This window comes from Trachemys scripta, chromosome 4 (assembly GCF_013100865.1).
Source record: "Trachemys scripta elegans isolate TJP31775 chromosome 4, CAS_Tse_1.0, whole genome shotgun sequence".
Taxonomy (NCBI): domain Eukaryota; kingdom Metazoa; phylum Chordata; order Testudines; family Emydidae; genus Trachemys; species Trachemys scripta.
The window spans coordinates 22,840,140-22,862,440 of NC_048301.1; the positions used below are offsets into that span (position 1 = coordinate 22,840,140).

General features: G+C 42.6%; 1 long non-coding RNA gene across 2 annotated transcripts in view; it reads right to left on the reverse strand.

Annotated features, from left to right (window-relative positions):
• Positions 1–22,301, reverse strand: part of LOC117876211 — a 91,177-nt gene that overhangs the window by 58,580 nt on the left and 10,296 nt on the right. The window contains exon 2 of one of the 2 annotated variants that reach the window (XR_004645453.1): positions 3,236–3,402. The exons of the other annotated variant lie outside the window; for it this stretch is intronic. This is a non-coding gene — a long non-coding RNA (uncharacterized LOC117876211). The remainder of the gene's footprint in view (positions 1–3,235; positions 3,403–22,301) is intronic. 2 annotated transcript variants of the gene reach the window in all.

The following is a 22,301-nucleotide window of genomic DNA, read 5'->3' on the forward strand; positions in this document are numbered from 1 at the left end:
TTACTTTTTTATTCATTTAAGTAGAGTATGTAGATAATTGGACCGGTTTTATTTAGAAGTCAATATTTATCAACTAAACTACCATGACATAATGCAGTTAGTCAAATGTCAGTACATGGGGACTAAGCGCTTCTGAATCCTACTCTTGGATACAGGTCAGTTGGTCTACATTAAGTCCTAGAAAACAGAAAATTGTTTCCTCTTGGTAAGAGATGTGATCTGGTAATAGTTTGAGCACAGAGCTGGAAGCCCAGAATGCTTGAGGTTCAGTCCTGTCTGGTTTTGCTACTGGTTTGGGTTGTGACATTTTGTATATTGGGTAAACTGGGGCACAGAAAGCTTAACTCTGTAAAATACATGCATCACAGTGATGTCCTCAGAACTAATTCATATTTGTTTAATGTTTAGAGGTCCTCAGACTTAAGGTGCCATGTACATGAGGAAAAAAAGTTTTTATATTATTTATTACTGTTCTAAATGATTATGTAAAATTTTTTTAGCATCCATGATCTTGCAAAGTCTGCAATATTAATTGTCAATAGCCATCTGTCTTTATACACTCTCTCTCTAGCTGATAGAACGAGGAGTACTAACACGGCTACCACTCTGAAACCTGTCATTCTAGCTGATGGAATTTATTAAAGAAAAATGACCATAGATTAAATAAAATGGAATTTATAATTTCTACACTAGGAGTTAGTAGTGTGGTTCTACACTTTTTTAAGAATAATGCTGCATTTTGGTTAAGCTTTTCAGTGCTGCTCTAGCTATAGTCTACAAAAGATGTTGTTTTGCATATAATTATAATACTTATTAAAATGTGACTAAAGGTTTAGTACTGATGAACACTTCATTCGTAAGATAAAAGCTTCCATTAACTTAAACTTATTATTATTCATATTTTTGCAGAAGCCATTCATCTCCTAATTTCAGCTCTTAGTGCATAATGAGTACTCACAAGTGTGTGAATGTCCATATTTCCCATATCTAAAAAGAGAGAAACAATGCAGACACTTCTGTAGTGATTGAGAGAGAACAGCACTGAGCTTTGAAATTTCCTGGTTATTGCACCAGAACAAGATACAATGTGAGAGTACCTAACTCTAAAAGAAAACACTCCGAGTAGTATCAAAGGGCTAAATAAATGGGACTACTAGTGGGATAGGATATTACTCTGCGTGAGTAAGGCTTGCAGAATCTGGCCCAAATAATCAGGCTCCAGTGATTGTTATAGGAAATTCCTATGACTCTCCATTAGGGGAGTGCTCTTTCTCTGAATTTGCTATATTCTCCACTGCAGCTCTCAGTGTAATTGCCACATTGTAAGATGTATGATTTCAATGGGGCTACTGATGAAACACAGCAACATTCAATGTAAGTAAGGACAGCAGAATCTGGCTTTATACTAGGGAAGATACGTCACAACACATTACCAGCTCAAATGAGAGTGTCTCAGTTGGAAACATAACCAAGTTAACGCAAGAGCAGAGCCATTAATGAGCTTGTCTTCATTGATTAAAACAACTTTTTTTTTTTTTTAAACCTCGGGGTAAGTAACGTGTGAGTTATCCTGAGGTAAAAACACAGTGAAGACAAGACACTGCAGTTTTACCACAAGGTCAGCTCTATACATGAGCATGGATAGCAGACTCTGCCCCTGCGTCAGAATAAGAGAGGTTCAATTTTATTCTCTACTATGTAGGTTTTTATATCCCGCTCATCACCATTGTATCCAAGCATCTTCCAGTAGTGTATTAGCCATGTGACTAAACACCTGTCATATGTTGGTTGTTCTCTTATCCTCAGCTTCCCAGAGGGAGAAGTGGGTGCAGCGGAGTGTCTTGTTGTGGTAATGGGTGTCTTATATTATTTAAAAAAAAACCCACACACATAGCAACAGGCACTTATCTTAGAAAAGGCAAGGTCAAAGAAATGTGCCTGGCACTTGGAGCAGACAGTGGTGAAGTTTGTGATAGTCATAAACTCCCCCAGGAGCTAATTCCACAGTCTCAGACCACGCCGGAAGACAGTTCTGTCTCCCACACATGAGCTTTACACTTATTGTTGAGAGTTCCATTGTGTCCGAGGATTAGAGTTGTTGACTGTGGTCTTCATCCCAGAGCTTTAGATCAGTGGTTCTCAACCAGGGGTATGTGTACCCCTGGGAGTATACAGGGGACACACCAACTCATCACTGGACATTTGCCTAGTTTTACAACAGGTTACATAAAAAGCACTAGCGAATTTCATAATTCATACAGACAAAATGAGAAAGTAAGCAATATTTCAGCAATAGTGCTGTGACACTTACTTTTATGTGTGATTTTGTAAGCAAGTAGTTTTTAAGTGAGGTGAAATTTGGGGATATGAAAGACAAACCTGACTCCTGAAAGGGGTACAGTAGTCTGGAAAGGCTGAGAATCACTGTGTTAGATGATCTTTTAGATGTCCTGGAGCCAAGCCATCCAGCATTTTGAAGAGAAGGACTGAGACCTTGAACTTGATTTGATATTCTATGGGAAGCCAGTCGAGAGAGAGGACAGTGCTGCAGCATTCTGTACTGATTGGAGTTTCCTCAGCACTGAAGGCTTCATGCCCAGGTATATCACATTGTTCTTGTTTGGATTACGGGTGACAAAGGCATGAATAACTGAGACCCATAGGCGTGGACTCTGTGGGTGCTCTGGGGCTGGAGCACCCACAGGAAAAAAAGTAGTGGATGCTGAGCACCCACTGGTGGGCCCCACTGATCAGCTCCTCCCCCTCTCCCCCAGTGCCTCACGCCCGCTACTGATCAGCTATTCAGTGGCAGGCAGGAGGCGATGGAGGGGGGGGAGGAGCGGGGGACAGGAAGAGGCAGAGTGAGGGTGAAGCGGGCTTGGGGATGGAGACAGAATGGGACAAGAAGAAGTGGCGTGGAGGCACAGCAGGGATGGGAAGAGATGGGGGGAAGGGGTGGACTGGGGGTGTGGGGCCTGAGATGGGGTAGGGGTGGAGCACCTCCAAGGAAATCAGAAAGTTGGTGCCTGTGCTGAGGCCAGATCTTTGTCCACCAGGATGGGATGGAGTTTCCTAGCCAAGCGGAGATGGTAGAAAGCATTCCTTTCAGATGCTGCTATGTGAGAGTTCAATAGCAGGAAGGAACCCAAGAGTGCTCCTAGACTATAGACTGAATTGACCAGTTGTGCACGGTGGTTGCAAGCGCTTCAAAATACCTTACTCTGACCAACATCACCTCTGTCTTGCTCAGCTTCAGCTTCAGCCAGGAACTGATCTCATCCAAGCACTGGGCCGTCATGGTAGTAATGATGTGGTCGTATGTGGTGAAGGTTGGATAGAGCATATTGCTGGTTCTTGAGTCCATGTTGTCTGACCTGTTCACTCAGTCATTGTATGTAGATGCTGAAAAGGACCAGAAAGAGAATTGATCCTTGTGGAACTACATAAACCAGGGGTCTAGTGTTGAAGGTGCAGCTTCTCATCACTACTTGTTGGGACTGTTGTCCCAGAAGGATTCGAACCACTTGAGTATATGAGGTTCAGAGACTAGATAACGTTTTCTTTTCATGGCCAAGCTAAAATAAATCCTTAGGCCTGATTCTCTTTTCAAGACTTTAACTCCACTGAAGCGAATGGAATTGTACAAATGTTATCTCCTGATTTACAACCATGTAAGTAAGACGAGAATCAGCCTGTTAACCTTTTACAGAAGTATGATGTTACGTTATTCCTGTGAAGCATCATATGCTGGCTGTGCATCAGACAAGAATCGTGCTTTATAAGTCATTATTACTTCAGCTCAACTTACACTAAAACCATCAGCTACATCCCATTTCCTTTATTTATAGTTCCTTTATTATTGGAAGCATCATACCCATGATCTGCTTTCCACTCTGTTAGAGATGGTAAAATGAATTGAATGTGATTTTCTTTTTTTTTTCCAGTGACAAGGGATCTCTTCCACTCCATTGAAATCGATGGAAATCTTGCCAATGACTTCAGTAGGAGCAGGCCCAACCAACTGCCAAGCATTTTAGCTTTCCCTCAAAGGAGAGTGAGGAAGGCAAGAGCTAGGGCTTGTCTACACTTAAAGCAGCGGTGCAGCTGTAGCACTTCAGTGGAGATGTTACCTATGCTGATGGGAGGAATTCTCCTGTCGGTGTAGGTAATCCATCTCCCAAAGAGGCAGTAGCTAGGTCGATGGGAGAAGTCTCCTGTTGACCCAGCACTGTCTACACCTGGGGTTAGGTACATTTAACTGCGTCACTCAGTGGTGTGGATTTTTCCTATTTCCCAGTGTAGACAGGGTCTTAAAGTGCAACAATCTACAATGAATTAACAGGTCCTCATTACATCTATTCAAATGTGGCTTTACAGACAATTAAATGCTGGAAGTGTAGTGTACTGGAACATCTACTGATGTACTCTAGTTGTATCCAGAAATTTATATCTTTGCTTATATGTAGTAAATGATAAACCACTTCATTCATTCTTGCATAATGTATTCTAATCAGTGGTTGAAACAACTGAGGTTGGTCTGACACCAGCATTTTTTGTTAAATACACGCAGAATATATATATGGAAAATATTTATGCATTGTTTTATCTAAGAGATTTTCCTGCCTATTACTGTTCTCATGAAATTTTACCAAGGCCCTGTGTGTGTTCTCTGCACAGGGCTGAATTTCACCAATTCTGCATATCTATTGCATTGCCAGTCACACATGATCATAATTTTAAAATCCTCAAGATACTGGGCCAGACTCTGCCCCGTGCCCCAGGGTTGGTTGGATTGACACATGCTAGCTCTGCTTGAGCTAGCATGCTAAAAATAGCAATGTGACTGCAGAGGCAAGGCAGCAGCACAATCTAGCCACTCATAGTCAATCCCACCCAACCCCCTGGCTGTGTACTCGGGTGGCTAGCCCAAGCGGCTGCTCATGCCACTGCAGCCAGACTGCTATTTTTAGTGTGCTAGTCCAAACAGAGCTAGCGTGTCTGTCTATCTATGCTGGGAACACTCCCAGCTTCTGTGTAGACCTTCTCTTAGACCAAACTCTAGCTATGCCTTTATCCAACAATAAGATCCTGATCCATCTCTTCACTGGAAAAAGATATTGGTGAGGAGTAGAACTTTTTTAGCCATTTATGCTGTCTATGAAGCATGTCATCTCTATATATCAGTGGCTTTCAATCTGTTGTCTGTGGACCACCACTGGTCTGTGGAACAATTGCTGGTGGCCCATGGAGAACTGGCTGGTCACATAATATTGACTCTATTATTCCAACAGTTACTATTTTAGCTTCTTATAATGCAATTTATTAAATACATGAGCAATTGCTGTACTTGTGTCGTGGGCCACAGGTCTTGATCCCTGGAACACAGGACTCTTAAGTACTAGTAAGCTCAACACTGCCACCCAGTGACCTGCTAATAGTTACTAGGGCAGAAGCTGAACCACAATGGAGGACTCCAGTCCTTGAACCTGACTGGCAGACTGCTGGGGATCCTGATTGATCCTCAGTTCCTATATAAACCCCCAGCACAGGAACAGGAAGTTGTCCATGCAACTGGGATTCACTCTGCTCCCCTTCCCTGGCTTGATTTCCTGGCTTCTGACCTGGCTTGACTCCTGGTGTTTGTCTTGTGGTTCTGATCTCGTTTGTCATCTGCCTCTGACCCCCTGGTATCCCAACCTAGCCTGGCTCTGGTTACCAATTCATGATTCTTCTATCAAGTTTATTTCCTGTTTCTGAACTCCTAGTATCCTGACCTATCTGGATCTTGATTCTCATCCCATGACTGTGGATTCCGGCTCTGAGCACTAGGTCTGACTGCCTATGACCTGACTCTGACAACTTGCTACAGAGCTGCTACTGAGCTCTTACATTGCAATGGCCATGAGTAATACTTTCTACTGTTTCTGGTTGGCTAGGAGACTCTGTCCCATCCTGGCCAACGAAGACCTGGCCTCAGTTATTCATGCCTTCGTTATCTCTTGGCTGGATTACAGCAATGCATGAAGCCTTCAGTGCTTGGGAAACTCCAGCTAGTACAAAATGTTTCAGTGTGTCTTCTCTGCAACACAGGCTACTGTGAGCATATCACATCTGTCCTCTGCTCTCTACACTGACTTCCCATAGAACTTCAAATCAAGTTTAAGGTCTCAGTCCTTCTATTCAAAATACTCTATTTTGGGCCCAGGATATCTAAAAGATTGTCTAAAGCTCGGGGATGAAAAGTGTGGCCCCTCTGCTTCACTCCTCTGGCAAAATGGAACTCTCGGCAATAAGGGTAAAGCGCATCTGTGCAAGAGACAGAACCTTTTCCGGAGTGATCCAATATAATGTTGTAATGAAAGCCCTGAGCAATCAAGGACTATCACAGACCTCACTACTTTCTGCTTCAAGTGCAAGTCGCATTTCTTTGACCTTGCCTTCTCTATGCGACACACATAGCAACAGGTATATTTAACAACACAAAGTAAAAAATGTACCAAAACAAGATGCTTTGCTTCACATGCTGCTCCCTCTGGGATGAGGATGAGAGAACAAACACATGACAGATGTGTAGTCACATTGCTTAATGCACTGCTGGAAGGTTCTCAGATACAGGGGGGAGGGATAGCTCAGTGGTTTGAGCATTGGCCTGCTAAACCCAGGGTTGTGAGTTCAATCCTTGAGGGGGCCACTTAGGGATCTGGGGCAAAAATCAGTACTTGGTCCTGCTAGTGAAGGCAGGGGGCTGGACTCGATGACCTTTCAAGGTCCCTTCCAGTTCTAGGAGATGGGATATCTCCATTAATTTATTTATTTACTCAGGTGATGTGTGGTATAAAAACCTATATAGAATAGGACTGTTCTTCAATCATCAAAAGCAGGAGGTGGCCTGTTCCATCACAAAGAGGAAGGGAGGGCTCCATGGCAGAGTTTCTCTGTTAAGATGTGGTCTATGCTAATAAAAATCTTTGCAAATCCCTACTGTGTACATTGAAATCTTTGGGTAAATATAAATCTGTTATATAAATACAGGCATTTGTTTAGTAAAATAATTGAGATGTCCTAATATCAATGTCCAAGTACAAGTCATAGAGTGATTTAAATCACAATTAACTAGTATGGGTCTGTCAAAGTTAAATTTATTGTAAGGATTCATTCTTTGTAAGTATCACATGGTGGTTATTGAGTTATATACTGGAGAGGAGAAAGAAAGCTATTTATTGCCTTTAACCCCAGAAAATATAAGTGCTAAAATGGAGATATGATCTAACATTGCATCACTTGATACTAAATTTGGTCAGGTTTTAAAAATCTTCTGAAAGGATACAGGATAACTTTTAAAAATGGGCTGACATTAGTTTGTTGTTTAATATAATCACATATTTATTGGGTAGATACATACACTATATAACAGCTTTTTGAGAAATCACAACAATCATCCAATGGGAGAGAGATTCAGACTATATTCTGTTCTACTCACTGACCATTTTAAAATCAATATTGGATGTTTTTCTAAAAGATGCTCTAATTCAAATACAAATTATTATGGGGACGTTCTCTGACCTGTGCCATGCAGGAGGCCAGACTAGAAGAACACAGTGGTTGGTTGTGGCCTTGGAATCTCTGAATCTCACTTATCTTCATGCAACTTGACTGCAGACCCTGAACCTGCATGGGTGTAACCCAAGGCAAAAACTGGCGATTTATGAGCGAAATATTTCCATAGCTGGTATTTTTACAAGCTGTTTACTGTTAGTGCTGGTATTTATAAGAAATGTTCATACTGACTCTAACAGGCAAATAAAGATTTCACCCTCTCCTCCCCTTTAAGGCAGAGAGTTGGCCATCAGAATGAGATGCAAAGGTCATCAGAATGTTTTCCCGGTTGTTTGCACCATGGAATAAGCTTACAAAATACAGATTTCACAATACTACGTTACCAGAATTTCCAATGGAAATCGTCTGAGCTGCATATTCGGTATAACTGAGGCTGCAGAAGGGCTTTCTAATCGAAATTGCTGAAGCTATTATAATCCCTGTCCATTTTAAACTCCTCTATTATAACATTACAAAGGAAAAGAAAATGGTTAGTAACCTCCCATTTAAACCATTGGCAAAGAAATGGAGAGAGCTTAGAAAGTCTACACTAAATGAATAATTGATAAAAGCAAAGTGACTTGAACAGGCACAGAACATCACTCCTGACTTGCTAGAACAATTAGTTAAAGCCATTACTTGGGAATCACTAAAAAGGAAACTGTACCCTCTGCTCAATCCAGCAATTTAAAAGTTCTGAGGGTGAGAAGCACTTACTCTCATGAATAAACGGTGAAATGTATCTTTAAAATAAAGTTTTTTAATTAGAACTGGCAGTTCTGAACCTGCTGTTGGCAGAGACCATCCTGCTGAAAAGGAGTCCAATGCAATAAACTGTAAAATATGTCTCTCGCCTGCTTTGGTACTTAACAATCAGCATTTAAAATTGAACATTGTATTACATATTAGACATTACAGCTCTTTTCCCCAGTGGCCAAAGTAGGATGGAGGTTTTGTCATCTCTCTTTCAGTGGGCTCTATATTCAGCTGGTGTCATAAATGATGTCACTTTGTTTAATAAATAAAAAACATTGGCCACCTGTGGTAATAGAGTCAGCAATCCTACGTGATAGTTTTAGTCCCATCCTGCAAACCTTTGTTGCCATGAGTATTCCTTACTCACCCAGGTCCTGATTCAGGAAATCACTTAAGCACATGGCTAGGTTACATTGGCTTTGATGAGACTTAAGCATGTGCTTAAAAGCTAAGTATGTGCTTAACTGTCCTGACTAGGGTCATCCTGAACTGGGGTTGCTGTGTCAATAGGAATGCTAATATGAGTAAGGACTTCTCAGGTCAATAGGGTTTTCTAGGATCAAACCCTTTATTTTCAAACTGGGACTGTAAACTCTGAGATGAGAAATGATTCTAACCCTGTGAGATTAAACTTTCACTTAAACTGAGCAGAATAAGTGATTTTGTTTAACATTCCGGGGGGGAAGAGAGCATATGTTTAAGGAATAGAAAGAGTAGGTGAATGGAAGTACAAAATGTCCCTTGTGACTTGTCTCTGATTAATCTTCCAAGAAGAATGATCCAATCTCCTCTGCTTTCCTGCTGTGATTGATGGGCCTTTGTGGTTTCTGCACTCTTCCTCCTTTTAAATCTGCTCTGGCTGTTTTATCATGTAGCGGAGTCCATTTTTTTTTCTATAGCCCAAACACAGCAACCCTTGTCGCTGACCTCATCAACCATGTGCTCAGCATGGGCATGAGTCACAATAGAAATTAGAAATCTTAGCTCTTTCTAATTTGGCCTTCTCGACGGGGAGCAGGGGATTCTGATATTTCCAGACTTGTTTACTGGAAGTCTTGTCAGTTACAATAACCCAGTTTAGCTCAGAAATCTTCAAACTGACCTGTCATTCCCAGCATGCTCCTCGGAGTCTAATTGAGGAGTTGCATTTTCTGTCAGCCACATGCGCTGGTGGCAAAAACAAGTATGTGAGGAACAACAGGGACAAGCTAGAAATGAGTCGAAAGTAAAGTTGCTTGTTTGACCAAGAGAAAGGAGGAGGCAGGTAGGGAAACAGGCTGGTTAGAAACCCATTGCTGCCACTGTTGGACATGTATTCCATGCTAGATATGCTTTGCTTCCTGTCCTGAGGTTAAATACACTGGGGAGGGAGAGGAGGCAAGCAAACAAGAATCTTTAGTCATTTAAGGTTGCAGGGAAAAGCCAAGGGCAGCAAAAGAATTGACGGGTGATAAGAGCTTCTACAAATATATGTGGGGGGGGAGAGAAGCAGTGTCAGGGAAAAGAAAAGTCCATTTATAAATTAGGAGTGGTCTGAAACTAGTGGTGAGGGCGTATGTGGCTATGTAAAGGTTTGAGTATTGCCCTGTGCCTGCCTACTAGGAGCAGTACTGGAAGTCTTGTTCGTTCTCTCTCTCTCTCTCTCTCTCTCTCTCTCTGGTGTTCTCCTTAGTCTGAAGGACAAGTCCCCCAGACTGAAAGCACATTTCACTCTTGGTGGATGGGGGAAAAAAATTACATATTTAAAAAAACTGGCTGCAAAGATAGGCTTGCACAAAGAAAGAAGAGCAAAAGTTAAGCTTCCAGCGCCCTGATCCTGCAGTTGACTGCCCACAGAGCCCTTGTTGCAAATAAGCCTATTTGGTATAGGCACCCATATTTCAAAATCAGCACAATGTTATTCTGAACTGGCTAACTGACAGATCTCGAAGAGTTATTGTCAATGGAGACTCCTCATTGAATGTGGGTGTTTCTAGTGAAGTTCCGCAAGGACTGGCACTAAGCCTGGCAGTATGCAACATTTTCATCAATGGTCTGGAAATAAATAGAAAATCACTGCTGATAAAATTGGAGGATGACACAAAGATTGGTGGAGGGATTAATAATTAGGAGGACCGTGCAGTCATAAAGAATGATCTGGATCACTTGGTAAGTTGGGCCCGTTCAAACAAAGTGCATTTTAGTACAGCCAAATGCCAGGTCATACATCTAGGAACAAGGAACACAGGCCACAGCGTGTTCTGAAAAGGATTTAGGGGTCATAGTGGGCAAGCGAATGAACATAGATTCCAAGGCCAGAAGGAACCATCTAGTCTGACCTCCTGTATAACACAGGCTATAGAACTTCCCCAAAATAATTCCTACTAGGAAAAACATCCAATCTTGATTTTAAAATGGTCATTGATGGAGAATCCACCATGACTCTTGGTAAATTATTCCACTGGTTAATTACGCACTCTTAAAAATGTATGCCTTATTTCCAGTCTGAATCTGTTTAGTTTCAACTTCCAGTCATTGAATGGTGTTACCTCATGTTACATGGAACGTGAGCTCCCAGTGCAATGATGAGGCGAAAAGGACAAAGGTGACCCTTGGATGTATCAACAGAGGAGTAGGGAAATGATTTTACCTCTGGTATATGGCAAAATGGTGCAAGGGCTGGTGGAAATGCTGCAGAGTAAGACACTTAAAGTGCTTGGTCTGTGTAGCTTATCAAAAAGAAGATTGAGAGGTGACCTGATTACAGTATACAAGTACCTTTAAAGGGGAAAAAATACTGGGTACCAAAGGGCTCTTTAACTTAGCAGAGAGGCATAACACAAGCCAGTGGCTGGAAGCTGAAGCCAGAAAAATTCAAATTAGAAATGAGGCACACATTTTTAATAGTGAGGATTATTAACTATTTGTACAAGCTACCCAAGGAAGTGGTGGATTCTCTCTCTCAATGTCTTCAAATCAAGACTGGAGGTCTTTCTGGAAGATATGCTTTAGCCAAATGCAAGTTATTGGACTCAATCCAGGGGTAACTGGGTGCAATTTAACAAACTAAATGATTTAGTGGTCACTTATGGCCTTAAACTCTATGAATCTATGAAACAGTTGTAAACCTCTAGGGCTAAATCCTTCTCATCTTGTGTCTCGATGGAGTTTCACCCATGTCAAGGGAGGAATAGAGAATAAGAGGACCATGAACAATAAGCAACTTAGGTTTAGAATGGTATGAATCTTGCCAAATAAACCAGATTTAAAAAAAATAGAATTAGGGTTCAATCCTATAGATACTTCCATGAAGGGAACTCCCACTGATGTCAATATGAAAGTGTTCGGATACTAATGTAATGAGCATGGTATGTGAACAGATAGACAAATAGGTCAGCCAATAGAGTATATATAAGAGCAGGCCCGTAGTGGATAAAGAGAATGTTGTAGATGTAATATATCTGGATTTGACTAAAGTATTTAATACTGACTCATGAAGTCTTGAAAAATGAACTTAAATTGTTTTGGATAGGAACGCCGTCATGTGGGCTGAAACTGGCTGAAGAGAAGGGTAATGATAAATTGCAATGTATCGAAGTTGGTGGAGATGGCTTGTGGGTATGGCAAGGACTGTCGTTAGGTCTGGTTCTATTTAATGTCTTGATTAAGAGGACGTAAACAGCACAAGAGTAAAATTTTCTGATGATACTAAGCCAAGAGGAGATGCAAGCAACAGTCATCAGAGAAATAACACAAAGTGACCTAAGCATATTAGAAACATGGGTACAAAATATAATGTGGTTTAGCATGAAACAATGCCAGCATCTGAAGAAAAATAATCTGAAATGTATAAACTTATTAGAAGGGGGAAATAGGGACAGTAGTGGACAGCAAATTAGATATGAGTTTGCAATGTGAAATAGGCTATATAGGTAAAGACATCATCTCTCAGAGCAGGGAGAAAATACTCCACCGGTAAGATTCTGGTAATGTTGCATTCAATTGTGGGCTCAATATTACCAGAAAGTTATTGACAAATTGGAGAGAGTTTGGACAATTGCAACAAAAATGATCCATGGGATTGGAAAAACTGTCTTAGAAAGAAAGATTAAGGCTCTGATCCAGCAAAGTACTTACATCCATGCTTAACTTTAAGCACATGAATAGTCCCATTGACTCCCACCACTCCCTTTGTAACCGCATTAGCTGTCTCTACCAGGTGGCTTCAGTGGTGCTACTGATGTGCTCAAAATTAAGCATGTGCTTAAGTGCATTGCTAGATTGGAGCCCAAATGAGCCCAATTTGACTTGGGGGAGTAGGGTAAAAGTTGACAAGTATATGAATGGTGTAAATTAGTTTCACTGAAGTCAGGAGCTACCCTGATTTATATTAGCTGTGACTCTGCCCCTAAGCATGGACCAGAATTAAATAGACTTGATCCTGCAGTCCTTTATTGCACTGGAGTGGTGGGGCTGTAGGACTAAGCCACGTTGTGGTGTATTTCTGAAACTGAGAAGCATTAGACTGTAGGATAGTCTTTCAAGGGGAACTCTTATTGCTGGGACTTTTCAGACAGGACAAAACACCATAAAGCATACCTTAGGGAACAATACCGTATTGTTAGATTGGAGGGTGTAAGAATTCTTTTCTATCTCTAAGTTCTGTGATTCTACCGAGCGGTAATCGCAACTCCATAATTTAAGGTTGGAGGAACCATTCCATTCTAAGCTCTTCTTTGCAATTATAACTATTTGTAAAAATATTATTTTGTGACTGAATTTCTCATGTTCATTTTTGTGATGCAAAGGAAATTAATAAAAGTTTTTAAATAATAAGGCTGGGAAATACAGAAAGGATGATAAAATGCTTTTTATCATAATGGGCACACCTGTTCTAGCTACCTTTTTGTTGTTTGGGTAGATCAGGGCTAAAAAGCAATTGACTTTATAAGGAAGGATTTTTCAAAGGAGTTGAAAGGAGGTAAGTGCCCAAATCCAATTAAGGGTCAGTGGGAGTTGAGCACTCAATTCCTTACGTTCTTTTGAAAATCCTAGCCTAAAAGGATAAATAAAATTGGTTTGATAGCAAGAGGAATCAATCTGTTATGGAAAGAGTCAAGAACACCTTATTTTAAGAATTAAAACAGAGATCTGATGGGTTTATTGTACAGTACTGATAAGGGTGATCATATAAAGCTGATAAAGAAATGACTGGAGTCTGATCTGACTCAAAGTCTTGAGTGTATTTTGAAGCTATATTATTTTTCAAGGCAATGTTTCTTACAATATAATAATGCCCTGAATTATAATGTCACACCATTTTAACTATTATTATTATTATTATTTATTATTATTTATTTAGTATTTCACACTGTCTAAAAGAGCATCCGCTACTGCATTTTTTTCTTTCATTAAGTTACTTTTTATTACTAACTGTTAACTTTGGCAGCATTTTAGTTGGTAATTTTTCAGTGGCCCTTCTGTGGGTGTGGCTGGCAAGTATCATAGAATATCAGGGTTGGAAGGGACCTCAAGAGGTCACTAGTCCAACCCCCTGCTCAAAGCAGGACCAATCCCCAGACAGATTTATACCCCAGTTCCCTAAATGGCCCCCTCAAGGACTGAACTCACAACCCTGGGTTTAATAGGCCAATGTCAAACCACTGAGCTATCCCTGCAGAAGCTAGTAAAGCAACTGTACAGGATACGGGTAAATGAGAAGGAAAGGGCAACTGAATGGCGATTACAGTGGAACTTCAGTTTTCTAAGCCTTGATTAATCAAACCTCTGAGGTGCTGAAAAGTTAGTTTCCCCCTGAAGATGAACATCAGCACATAGGGGCCAAATTCTCTTGCTACATCCTCATTTGTCCCTTTTGTCCAGTTTTGTATCATTCTGCTTCACCCTTTCCATCTTCATGACCCTGGTCTTTCCATTCTAAATATGCTGTCTCAGCACTCTAGCTTGGTGAATAACTCGCCATCCCATGCTACGCTCAGCTCCTTCATTCAGAGCGCACTCCCGTATTTTGTTTGGCAGAGCAGCTACAAAGGATCGCATACATTTTTACACCTCCAGCACAGAACGAAAACGACCACAATAGAGGCCAATATGTGGGCCCATGGTGAGAATGCACTCGGAGAGCTTACAACAGTATGATTGAGTCCTTCCTTTTCATCCCTTTGTACAGAAGCAAGCCCTGAGCAATGGTCTCAATCTGAGACTGATGGCAAATGGAATTCTGTTCTATGGGAAATTCTGACCTTTTTGAAATGTTTTCATTCCAAATCGGAACAAAATGCTGAAGTTTCTAAATTTCCCACAAAATACAAATTTTGAAAAATTAAGCTTAAGAATGATCAAAATGTTCTGTTTTGATAATGCCCAATTGTTTTGTTTTGATAATGATGAAATGTTGTAATATAATATGTGTTTAATATTTCATGCAGCATACAAATATAATAAAATAGTATATAAAAATATATACTATATAATATAAAAATATATAATATATAAAATATTATATAAATAGTATATAAAAGTCAAAATGAAACATTTTGACCTTATCAAAACTGAACGAGAAAGTTGCAGTGAATCATTTTTCATACTTTCACTCTATGCATCCGAAGAAGTGAGGTTTTTACTCACGAAAGCTTATGCCCAAATAAATCTGTTAGTCTTTAAGGTGCCACCAGACTCCTTGTTGTTTTTGTAGATACAGACTAACACGGCTACCCCCTGATAAGTGAATCATTTTGATTTTGTTCCCTTGAAAATTGTTAAAATCCACACATTCCCATGAAAAGTTTTGATTGAGATGAAACTGCATTTTCTGACAGCAAGCGTTCCACTGAAGATGTCGGCACTAACTCTAGCCTCAGTGAAGTGCCTGACAGCCAGGGCCGCGAGAGTGGGTTCGGGCCCTGGTGAAAATTTTCTTTTCGGGCCCTCCAGCAAAGGCAGACTGGCTAAACAGGGATGATGAGGTGGGGGGGAAGATGGGGAAGCCAGGCCCAGAATTTTTTCGGGCCTCCCTAGCAAGGGTGGATTGGTTAAACAGGGCCCCAGTAATTTGTACCGGCTTCCTGCACCTCTTGTTGGCCCTGCTGACAGCATTTGGAAGAACTCCATATATCCCTGTGAAAGACCAAGGTAAATGGACACCACACCCACACCATCCTTGGAGATACATTTGTGTTTCCCCAGAACGATGATGTAGTGTTCCAAAATGCAGGTGAACAAGGGTACGTCCACACTGCAACCCCTTCCCCACAGAGGCGGCTCCAGGCACCAGCACACCAAGCGCGTGCCTGGGGTGGCAAGCTGCGGGGGGTAGCCTGCCGGTTGCCATGAGGTCGGCAGTCAGGCTGCCTTCGGCGGAATGCCTGCGGGCAGGGCTGGCTCCAGGGTTTCCGGCTCCAGGGTTTTTGCCACCCCAAGCGGCAAAAAAAAAAAAAAAAAAAGCCGCGATCGCGATTTGCGGCGGCAATTCGGCGGGAGGTCCTTCGCTCCAAGTGGGAGTGAGGGACCATCCGCCAAATTGCCGCCGAATAGCTGGACGTGCCGCCCCTCTCTGGAGTGGCCGCCCCAAGCACCTGCTTGGCAAGCTGGTGCCTGGAGCCAGCCCTGCCTGCGGGAGGTCCGCTGGTCCCGCGGTTTTGGTGGCAATTCGGCAGCGGGTATGGCGAAGGCGTGGGACTGGTGGACCTCCCGCAGGCATGCCGCCTGACTGCCGTGCTTGGGGCGGCAAAATACATAGAGCCGCCCCTGCTTCCCCACCAGCTCCAGCGACTCGGGCTATGGGGCTAACAGTAGCACTGTAAACCGTTCTCCTCAGGCTGGAGCTCAGGCTCTTCAACCCGGTGAGGGGGGTGGGTCTCAGAGCTGGAGCTCCAGTCCAAGCGGGAACATCCACACTGTTATTTTTAGCCTTATAGAGTGAGCCCCACAAGCCCAAATCTTTTGAACTGGGCCCTCAGACTCACTGTCGCAGGCCTTTTATTTGCAGTGCAGATGTACCCTCAAATACCTGCACATCTTGGACAATACATGTGTATAATGTGCAATCATTGGCAAACACTTCATTATAAACAAAGTTATTTCAAAATGTTCAGTAGCGTTCCAAGGAGTTAGTTCTAAGTATATGCCAGCATGGCAATGGATACAGTAAGCAAATATTATAATCCACTTAGTTTAGGGTAAATATGTGGCTAAAAATGTGTGAGATCAATCTATTTCTTTTTACATTTCTATTATGAGAATCAGAGACCAGGCAGCTGAGATACAAAGATTAGAGGATGATTTTGCTCTTCTCTTATCAGGTAGGCTAGCAGCCAATAAAACTAAAACCCACACTGGAAATGAATGAGGGCCTGTAGGTGTAGGAATCTGCTGTTTGTACAATTGCACAAGTTCTGCTAATGACTGATGAATATAGGCCAAGTATTCATGTAGATCTGCAAACTTTTGTTGCAATACCTGGGAAGCTGAGTGCAAGCTCCTTGGCTCTTCCAAATCAGTCATCTTATGGGAAGTAAGGAATCCTCTGTCCTCCTTTCATGCTCACATCTGTCATATCATGTTTTTTTCCCCAGATTTAACACATACTTAATCCTACGGTACCATAATGCAAAGCCTGGAAAGTTGGGGGTGGGGTGGTCAGTTGTAGATTCAGAATTCCTAGTATGTGCACCTGGCAGATGCAGGAAGAGTCATGAAAAATTGGGAACCACCCACCAGTTTCAGAGAAGGAGTGCTCTGGTTCAGATGCAATACCTTAACTTTTCACTTCCAGTTTGAGTTCATTTCCTCCTTTTGCATCTGTTCATCATTGGGCCCAAGAGAAGTAAAGATCTGTCCCTCACAATTAGAAACAAGTGGATTCTTTTTGGAGGATATGCCCATTGTTTACTCTACCACACGGACAAACTCATAAAAAGCCACTGAGATTACTGGATGTAGGGCTGCAGGCCCAGAGGGATGTGGAAGCCATGAGGTTGTATAAAATATGATGTTTAGTGAAGGACTGGCAGTTATATGTACTGCCAAAGTGGCTGGATCGAGTATCAGCACATTGTGGGGACTGAACCTCAGTCATTTCAGAAAATTCTTGTGTCTTGGAAGGAACGGGGTCTGGCACCATGCACCTCCTCCCTTTCTGCTTAACCCCAAGTTACTGCACTACTTATGTCTTTGATTAGTGACTTGCGACTCCTCTTTCCCAGGCAGGGGTGTTACCCTTGGGAGGTGAGTGAGGAGCTTCCATGATAGACATGTGCATGTACTTTAATGGTACTGAGAAGTATAGATCATTATTCAACTATGTGCCTCTCTTTCTCTAGGTTAACTTGTCATTGTGTTCTTGCTTATTTGTACTTTATATTGTCACTTCACACAGCAAACCAGTGTCGGATGTTCTTCCATTCTCCTTCAGGAGAAGAAAAGAGTCTGTGCACAGAGACACGCATCTAATCCATAGCAACCGTGCTGCATATCTCTGTTTCCAGACCACTGCCAATTCTGGTTGTAAATCCGAGGAAAGCAACCAGTAATGACAGGAGCTCAGTTGCTCTTTTCGAGTCACATGCAGCCTAAGTTCTCCATGCGAACACAGACCAGGCTACCATTTCATATTTAGAAATGATGTTTTTCAACAAGCTTTGGTTTCCCTGAGCAAGCATGGTTTTACCCAGTGAGTTGAGCTGTGAAGAGAATCTGTGACCCCCATCACACATCTGGCACACGAGCATAGTTGCATCACATTTTAAGACAGATGGATTTCCCACCCAGCGTGAGTTCAGTATCTGATCTCTGTACCTTGGTATTTATTCATGTGATAAGTCTGTTTCTGATTATTCTTTTCTCTCTGCTGCATAGTTTAAGGGCAAGACTGTGGTTTGGCCGATGCACCCATGCAAGGGAGTAAGGGTGCCTGAAAAAAATAATCAGAACCAGACTAATCATATGAATGAATAACAAGGGACAGAGAACACACACCATGTATACAATCAGATACTATGCTCACACCGGGTGGGAGATCCATTTGTCTGGAAATGTGATGCAACTATGCTCATGTGCCACATATGTGACGTGTGTCACAGATTTCTCTCTCTAGTCAGACTCATTGGGTAAAACTCTCTTGTGTGGATTGCATATCATAGCATTGCTCTGATATGCAATTCTCCTGTATGGAGGACTACATATCAGAGCAGGGGGCGAGATCAGCCTCCATCAGGGGTGGAGATAGGCAGAATGAGTGCAGCTTTTACTTGCCTCCCCACCACCTATGCTGATCCGGAAGAATAATCTGCTACTGGTGGTATAGACCTGTAGTGTATTTACTTTCCCCCTTGAACAAGGGGAGCTAATTGTGACTCTTAGAATCAGAATTTCCTCCCTACTCTGCTCCTGGGACAATGCAGCTATGCATCAGCCCACTGATCAAGGCAATTTGTAAAGTGACAATCTTGCCCGATGCAATTCACCCTGGTTTGGGTACTTACGATGGCCTTTTGGTGTTATTTTCTGAGAGCTACACCCGGGGCTACAAATGGCTCTTATTCTAAAGTCAGACTGCAATTTAACTATGGCTGCAGCTAACCAGTCACTGATGTGGAAGTGGGCTTACCTCCGCTCCAAAGAGACAACCCCAGACTCTTAGCGTAAGAAATGTCATTGAATTTTTGTGTAATTGTGACTGTGTGACTGGATTAGGCAGAGCCTGTCAAACTTTCATATTAATTTACTGTGACTAGCTTTTATTTACCACAGTATTAATGCTGAGGAGATGGAGAGTGGGTTGACACATTTTCATAGAACCATAAAACCATAGGGGTAGAAGGGACCACAAGGGTCATCTTCTGAGCCTCTGCCAAGATGCAGGATGTGTTGTCTAAACCATCCAAGACAGATGGCTATTTAGCCTCTTTTTTGAAAATCTCCAGTGAAGGAGCTGCCACACCCTCCCGAGGCAGTCTCTTCCACTGTCCTACTGTTCTTACAGTTAGGAAGTTTTACCTGAGATCTAATCTCCATCTGCTATGCTGTAGTTTGAACCCATTACCAGCTTTTCTCCATCATCTTTATGGCGGCCTTTCAAATATTTTAAGGTGGCTATCACATCCTCCCCACCCCCCATCTCCTTTCTTCCAAACTAAACATATCCAGTTCCTTCAGCCTTTGCGCATATGGCTTCCATTCCATCCCTTTGATCATCTTTGTCACTCACTTCTGGATCCTTTCCAGTTTGTCTACATCCTTTCTATACATTGGTGGATGTATAGAAAATTGGACACAGTACTCCGCTGAGGCTTAGTAGAGCGGTACTATCACCTCTCGTGACATGCATGCTGTGCCTCTGTCAATGCAATCTAAAATTGCATTTGCTTTTTTTAACAGCATCGCATTGCTTGATGAGGTGGTGATCTACCAGAATTCCCAGAGCCTTCTCAGCAGTGCTGCTGCCAAGCTAGTTATTCCCATTCTGTATTTGTGCGTTTGGTTTTTCTTCCCTAAGTGGAGCACTTTACATTTGTCTTTGTTGAATTTAGTTTTGTTGTCTCTAGCCCAGTTCTCCAATTTATCAAGATCCCTTTGAATTTTAGCTCTATCCTCCGAAGTGTTTGCAACTCCCCCAACTTTGTGTCATCTGCAAATTTGATCAGTATCCTCTGTATTCCTACATCCAGGTCATTCATAAAGATGTTAAAAAACACTGGACCCAAAACAGACCCCTGTGGAACCCCACTCAAGACCTCCTTCCACTCTGACATCATTCCATTAAGAGTTACACATTGTTTGCGGTTTAACCAATTATGTTTCCACTTAATGGTAGTTCGGCCAAGCCCACATTTCTCCATCTTACTTAGCAACATGACTAAGGGACTGTGCATGGGCGTAATTTGAGGAGTGCAGGGAGGGCATTGCCCCCTGCCCCAAACAGAGGTGAGGTATGGGAGGTGGCATGTGGGGTCACATGCCACTCCCCCATGCCCCAATTTTTACGAGTGCTGAATTGCTCTGCAAGGCTTGCTCTGCTCATTGGCCTTCTGGGGAAGGGAGGGGAAGGAAGAGCGGGGCCTCTGTCCTTCCCATGCTGCGCCCCACCCCCTACATGCTTCCTGGGCCCCTGTTCCTGGCAGCCAGGTCGAGGCAGGGAGTGGGATGGATCAGCTGCTCTGGGTTGCTACCTCTGCAGCTGCCTCCTGGGTCATAGTGTCCATCTGTTTCCAGTGAGTGCCCATGGGAGGGGGCAGAGCAAGGGGAATGGAGGTGGGGCTGGGAGAAGGGAGGAAGACACAGTGGGGAAGGGTGATGGGAGAGGGCAGGGGGAAGAGAATGGGATATGGAAGTGTGTGTGTGTGTGTGTGTGTGTGTGTGTGGGATGGGGAACCAGGAACCCTGTATGTGGTGTCTCCTCGGCGGTGGCAGCAACAGCCCCAGCAGGGAGGTGGCCACAGCAGTGCAGAGAAAGCAGCCACATTGCTGCAGCAGCCAATGCTCAGGTCGCCACAGCGGCAGCTGAGGCTCCCCTCATTAAGCTGACCTGTCCGACCCAGCACTGGCAGCCCAGGAACCACTGCAGGCAGGGGGAGTGAACCAAGAGAACTGGCTTCAGCATGCGCACCCGTGCTTCCCCCACTCCCCCAAATATAGCAGTCAAACTAAGCCTATGGCACTGTGTCAAAAGCCTTGCTAAAGTCCAGGTATATTATGTCCACCACATTCCCCCTGACCACCAAACCAGTTACCATGTCAAAGAAGGAAATGAAGCAGGTTTGACATGATTTGTTCTTAAAAAATCCATGCTGGCTGCTAGTGATCACCCCTTCATCCTCCAGGTATTTGCAAATTGAATGTTTTATACGTTGCTCTAGTAGCTTCTGAGGTACCGAAGTCAGGCTGACTGGTCTATTTTCTGGCATACACCACATCACCCAGTGAAGTGAAGGACATGCCCGTCACAAGCAGACTGTTCTGCTTTGGTAAACGGCAGGCAGAATTGACGTGCCACAGAATTATATCAGTCTCGATCCTAATTTTTTCTACACAAATTGACTTCACATCATGGTTTCAACCTCCCCAGGGTTCTTTAGCCCCTCTTTTCCAGTGACCTACAGGTCCAGAGAAACAATGGGATGATTACTGGCTTGATACTATGTTAAATGTTTAAAAAGGGCAGGGGAAATATGTCTAGCAAGGGATCATTTAAACCTAGGAAAACATCAGTAATTATAGGAATTTACATAACACCTTACTCTCAGAAGGATCCCAAAGAGCTTTACAAACAGGCTTACACAATCTCTCTACAAGACTCACTTGACCCACCACTGAAACGCAGAATAAAATTTAGTCATGTTTAACAGTGCATGGGAACAATGTAGAAGAGGAGGTAAAAAATACTGTGTTCAGCTGAAACTACAGGGGGATTTTTAAGGTAGCAGGTAACATGGTGCTAAAACAAGACAATTAGAGGGTCACAGGATTTAGAGCCCCTTAATTGTCCCTGCCACCAAATGGGGATAAGGGGTAGAATGAGGGAGAAAGGAGGACTCCAGTATTTTCCCCAGGAATTGAAATTAGGGGGGTGTTCAAATTTACAGGGAGGTGAGGATCGAGGGGTGAGATCGTGAGGGTGAGGGTGGGCTGTATGGCACCATAATAAAAACTGAAAAATGTTTCACAACCATTTTATTAGATTTAACTCATGTTTTAAAATCATCACAAATTAAAGTTAGCTACTCAAGCCTTCTATGAAAGCACTACATCCTTCTTGGTTTCTTGTTGTAATTTTGCACAACTCTGTTAATAAACTTCTTGAGTGCAGTGTGTTCATCTTTGGTGGCTTCTTGTGTGTTCGGTACTTCCAGTCCTTCAGTTGGTATGCTCATTAGTTCATTCACATGATCAGGCAGAAGGCGACTTCTTTCAGAACACAAAATTCTATTCAATGATGAAAAAGAATGCTCAGC